This window comes from Octodon degus, unplaced genomic scaffold (assembly GCF_000260255.1).
Source record: "Octodon degus isolate 3935 unplaced genomic scaffold, OctDeg1.0 scaffold00059, whole genome shotgun sequence".
NCBI lineage: Eukaryota > Metazoa > Chordata > Mammalia > Rodentia > Octodontidae > Octodon > Octodon degus.
The window spans coordinates 1,165,984-1,172,119 of NW_004524635.1; the positions used below are offsets into that span (position 1 = coordinate 1,165,984).

Consider the following 6,136-nt stretch of genomic DNA (forward strand, 5'->3'; position numbering starts at 1 on the left):
AATAGGCATCAATGAGAAAGAAGGAGTCAACACAAATGACATTAAAAACTTAGAACTTATAATCCTACAAAGCTAAGTTGAGCCCCTATACTCCACTGGTCTATTCACCAAGTAGCTTATAAATTATGCTTTTGTAATCAATTCCTTAGAGTGAACACAATAGATTTTTCCACTTATAAACCAGAACATAAACCATGGGCCAAAAAGAATCTGAATTTTTCCTGCTGACTCATTTGCATGAATGAAGTAAACTATTCAAAAACCTTTAAAAAAAGATAAAAATGCCAGCTAATGAGCCCATTTGTGCAAATTCATTAGCATGAACACTTCCAACTGATTAGCACAAAGTGTTACCAAAAAAAACCCTCAAGAGTAAAAAGTAGCATATAAGACTGGAGGCTGCTCTACCAGGATTGAGAAGACCCCTGGGAAAGAGATACTGGGAAGTTAAGAAAAGCATCTGGCCTCTTTTGCAAATGAAAATCTTCTAAAAAGCTACCAGCAAACACTGAGCACTTAAGAGACTGGATTGGAGCACATGCTTCACTTTTATAAGGTTAATAATTATGGAATCATTTAATGAAAGCAAATTTTAAAACTATTTGTAAAACATTACCATTACTTTATGCATAAATGATCATTTCAGTTATCTTTTTCACAAGCACCCAAAGACATCCTGTTTTCTGGACAGGTAGGTAATTACAAGCGAGATAATTGCTTGTGTTTAATGATTCTGAAGAAACACTTGGCCCCAAGGTGAGGGTAACAGTCTCTCCCTCTTAGAGTGTGAGCAAATCTTTCGTGCTGTAGTGATGAGGTCCTCCATGAGTGGACCTGACTTCCTATGTGTCTCCAATTGGAGCACTGAGCCAATCGTTGAGGGCTCTTTTCATTTGATCTCTAGGCTCCACACACTTCATAATCAGAAAGAAATTAAGGACTAGTCTGTCATATTCGTAATGCTTCTCAGTGCTGCTGATAGAGCCTCTGGCATACCTTGACAGGTATGGGGACCCTAATGAGAAGAACAAAAGAATGGGTGACTAGAACTTCTTAATTTGCAGATGAAGAAAGAAGTACCAGAGACTCATATATTAACTTAGGGTCAGTTATTAGCAAAAAGGAAGAGTAAAATTTATGTCTCCTGCTTCTCTGATGATTGTTTGTTCTGAAGTGTTAACAACTCACTAGCTCACATTCAAAAGCCTCAGAAATATAATGGCAAGCTACTTTAAATTGATTTTCTCCACTACTCATACATCTTGAGACAGAAAGATCTGTTTACATACAAACTCTATGTACCCTTCTTGCTCCTGTCTCTATCTTGAAGGTACAGTCATTCAAGATCTTGTTTCAATTGTATCATATTCACTTAAGGAAATAAAATGCAGTAGAATAGAAACATTGAAGACATTGTACATAACAGAGATAGATGATAGACAGATAGACAGACATGATGGGACATAAATTGGCTCTCATAAATAAACATAATTGAGATAACTAAAAAGTTGGTACTACATAGTACTGATAAGATGAGGAAACAGGCATTCTTGTACAATATTGGTAGGAATATAAACTACTGGTAGGCTTTTACTTTGTTTTAAAGAAAGATTTGTCAATGTCTCTCCTACTTAAAAAGTTATCCCCCAGACCCAGACATTCTGCTTGTTAACATATAACAATATTCTCTCACCCCTAGGCACATTAGTAGTGATCACAGCTGCTTGAGTGAATTTGTAAACTTGGCAAAATAAGTGCTCATCTAAAGGATCTTGTTTATGTAAGTTATATTATATATGCATAGACAATATTTTATGAAAAATAATGACCTAGCTCTCTATAACTTCTATAAAATCCTCAAAGGTGAAATTCAAAAGTATTCAGGAATGTATTCTAGTATGACTCTACTTATTTAAAAATTACATATATGACCTTATATACCTGGATTTATGAAAGTATAGTTGCCAAAGTATAAATAGTAATTATCTGTCTCCAGTGAATGGGATTGGTGTGTGGGGGGACACACCAATTACTGCTATCAATTTTTCATTTTTTATGTACAATCACTACATAATAAACATGAATATCTTTAATATTTAAGGTAGACAAAATTGTCGTAATCATTTACAAAATTAAAAACTTTTTAAGTCCATGAATATTCACCCATTTTCTAAGTAGGTGATATGGATAAAGGAACTACAGTGAAAAGTGATATTTTATACTGGCCTTGACGAGAAAGTGATTGATTGGAGGAGGAGGCAGAGATTTGGAGAAAATTCTATGCATAGCATGGACAAAACTTCTGTTAGGTTAGGTTTGGTCACATAATCAGTGACAGCCAATGAAATAAAAGTGACTCAGCTCAGCTCCAAGCTGAGGCAGTGCAAAGCCCTTATAAGCATAACATGATAGTCATAGAGAAAGACTGAAAGACGATGGGAGCAAGCCAGACTGCTGCTGAAACACAAGAACAGTTATCCTATTGTGTCATGTGAATCCTGACAAGCAAAAAATAAACTCTTACTTTGTATAACCCTGGATGTTGATGATGTCACAGTAGGCATACAACCTGATAAAGACAATTTTAATGAAAGAAGTAACATTATCAGGAAAGGAGTTTAGACAGAGATCTGTGTTGATAATGATGTTTACTACATAGGCAGAGGTGAAAATGAAGAAGACACTGAGAAAGTAGTCCAAGACTTAGTCATGAGATATGACAGTGAAGATTCCTATTTTTTTTAATTTTATTTATTTGTGTGTGTGTGTGTGTGTGTGTGTGTGTGTGTGTGGCCAGCTCAGCCCACCAGGGGGCGGGGCTGGCTGGCATGTGGTACTGAAGGATTGAACCACGGTCCCTGTGCTTTTTTGCTAAGTTTTGTTCTAAGTAGGTGCTTTAGACCACTGAGCCATCTCACCAGCCCCGAAGATTCCTATTTGTGTATTTGGATTAATAAGATGCTGAAATCTTTTTATTTGCTTGAGTTTTGTTTTATAAGCCCAGAAAATACAGGATGAAAGATCAGAGATTTCAACCACTTAATTAAGATGTATTTTCCAGTGCTATACTAAAAGGGATATCTTGTGTTAGAAAGGGAAGAGGAAAGATGGGCAAAAACAGAAGGAAAAAGTATGAGCATTTTATGTTCCCAAATCCACACACAAAAACTCTAAGTGCAAAGAACAGTTGCTTCTCAATGTGAAATTCAAGGAGGTGAAATGGGGTGATGCTTGAAAATAGTAATTCTGGTGATTAACTGATAAATTGGAGAAAGTAATTAGTAGAATAAGGTGTAAAGAAACTAGGTTGAAAGAGCTTAAAGAGCAAGTAAGTGTTAAGGAAATTAGGTCACTACTCTCTGAAGAGGTATGTGAAGAGAGGGGAAAGAGAGAAATGGGAACAGCTTGCAGAAATGTTTTTTTTTTTTAAAGATGGGTTGTTTCTTTACTTAATTGGCTGTTTAAATATGACAGTCAACAAAATAACAAGCAACAGGGAAAACATAAAAGGTGATAGCTAATAGCATGCTAACTACCGAGTTATCAGTTGATATCTTCAAATACACATGACTAGAGTAACCACGAGCCCACTTCTGACACAAGAGAGAGGCTTGAGCAGATGGAGGAAAGCACTGGAAGGTCCTGAGGTGAGAAAAAAAGGACTTTAAAGGGAAATTGAAGTTAACATTAACATCTGGCAGCAGTAGACACAAAAGGCACACTTCTTCCATTGGAGTCTCAAAGATTCAGACAGAGGTAGAAGTACAGCTGGAGCTGGCAGTGTGGGTGCTGGGGAGGCTAATTTCTTAGGAACAGACAAGAAGTTAGGAAGGAAGAGATTCAGGAGGAGCTGAGACTAGCTGAGGTTCAGATACCAAAAGTTAAAGGCATGGTGGATCCAATACACACGACTGGAGACCGTCTCTAGCAAATCACAGCAGTGGAGATACAGTGAAAAAGGCATTTATAAATTCCCCATGCATCAAGTTCTCCTTCTGTTAAGTGAACCCAATAATAGCAACTGCCCATAGGTTAATGTGAAAATTAGTTTTCATTTGTATCTCATTTAATAAGCACTGGTCCCATTGAGTTAGGTATTATCATTCATTATAAGACTGTTGATGAAGAAATTGAAAGATACTTGCCTCACGTATTTCTCCAATTTCTTATTTCAAAAATACCTGAAGCTTTTGTATCTGACAAGGTCAGTCAAACCCTCTCATGATTAACCCTGAAATGCTTTAGTGCAGTTTGTAGATCCTTTGTCAGTGTCAACCACGTGGATGAGTCACAGCCATTGCTTGACCAATTTGCTCTCTGTGAAAGCCTGAGAGACCGTTTTCTCCCTCGGTGACTCTCCTTAGGTCTTGCTTTATTTTGGTCTTAACCATCCAGCAGAAAAGTATAAAAATGAGGTATAAAAAGTAAAGTCATATTCATATGCTGAGCTATAAAAGGCTCAAATCAACAACTTCTGACATTGCCAGTCCTACTGATAACCACGACTATTATGGACTACTGGACTATATTGGATTATTTCGCTGAATTCACACACCTACAATATTTAAATGGCAATGGAATACCCATCTCTGACAAAACTAAACAAAATAAGGGGATATAAATGAAGAATTATTTTGTATCTGTATATACAAAATAGGATAGATATACAGCTACTTTTTCTTTCTTTTTTTTTAATCTTTATTTATTTGGTATGGGGTCTTATCTTGAACTTGTAGGGATTCTCCTGTCTTAGCCTCCCCAGGCACTAGGATTACAGGTGTGTACTACCACACCCAGTTTCAGTGGCCAGCTTGGCATGGGACCAGCACAACACGGGGCTGGAATGGCATGTGGTGCTGGGGATCGAACCCAGGTCCTTGCACTTGCCAGGCTATCTCCCCAGTACTTTCTCTTAATTCAATGAGAAGAAAGATTTGTACAAATAGTGTTTGGACAGGATATCATGCCTGCATCTTGTACTCTGAATAATCACTATGAAGACAACAGTATGCAATGTATTAATTATTATAACTGTCCTACTGACCTGCTTTGAAACTGTGTCACTGCTATTTGTTTCTCAATAAAATTAATAAAAAAAGATTTGTACTAATAGTGTTTTGACAGGATATCATACCTGCAATTTATACTATGAATAACTACTACAAAGATAACAATATGCAATGTATTAATTATTGTAACTGCCCTACTAACCTGTTTTGAAATTCATTGCTATTTCGTTCTCATTATAATTAATTTTAAAAAAATCCTGAAGCTCACATGGGTGTGGTTATACATACCTATACTCAGATGGGCATATTCATAGATGCCTATGATTCCATCATTTCCTAGGATAGGGCAGGAAGAGCTCTAGAAGTTGAAAGCCACCCTTACTACATAGCAACTTCCAGGTGAGCCTTGACTATATAATGAGACCCATTTCCAAAAACAAAACCCCCCAAAATCCACAATATAAAAAAACACCTGAGTTGAATCCTTACAGAATAAAGATATTTGTTTTTTTTTTTAATAGTTTTTTAAAAAAGAATAGTTTTAGAGGGAGAGAGACCCAGATTGCTCAACCCCACCTCTCTGACCTCTGGTGAGGGCCCCTTGGCTGTTATAACATGACAAAAAAGCAAGAAGAAAAATGATCAAGAACAGAAGAAAAGGAACACTTGTGAGTTCTCACTTTACACCAATTCACTGTCTTAAAAACTAACAAGGGCAACCTGAGAATTGCATTAATCCCTTTCAATAGCAGTGACCCTAATGACCTAACCACTTGCTATGAGGATGCACCTCTTGAAAGTTTTGTCACTTCTTTTTTTATCACCTCTTAATACAGTCAAATTTGGTGACACAAACACACAAGTTATAACAAACCACATGCGAACACAATACTTTTAATGATGTATGAAACAGCTGAGAAGAAAACATCTTATCTAATGGAAATGATTAATCTGTATTAATGGAAAATGATACAAGAACTCCATCTATAGATGTACCACCCTATGTGCACTACACACACTAGTATTTTCTTTTACTCTTTGTTCCACTGCCTTTCACTTGCCTCCTCTGTACCCTGGGAGGCTCACTCCTTGGGCTCTGTTACTCAACTCCCTTTTGACTGACTCTG

The 6,136-nt window shown here is 36.8% G+C and overlaps 1 protein-coding gene across 1 annotated transcript in view; it reads right to left on the reverse strand.

Annotated features, from left to right (window-relative positions):
- Positions 1–6,136, reverse strand: part of Znf385d (zinc finger protein 385D) — a 354,050-nt gene that overhangs the window by 189,863 nt on the left and 158,051 nt on the right. The gene's annotated exons all lie outside the window — the stretch shown is intronic.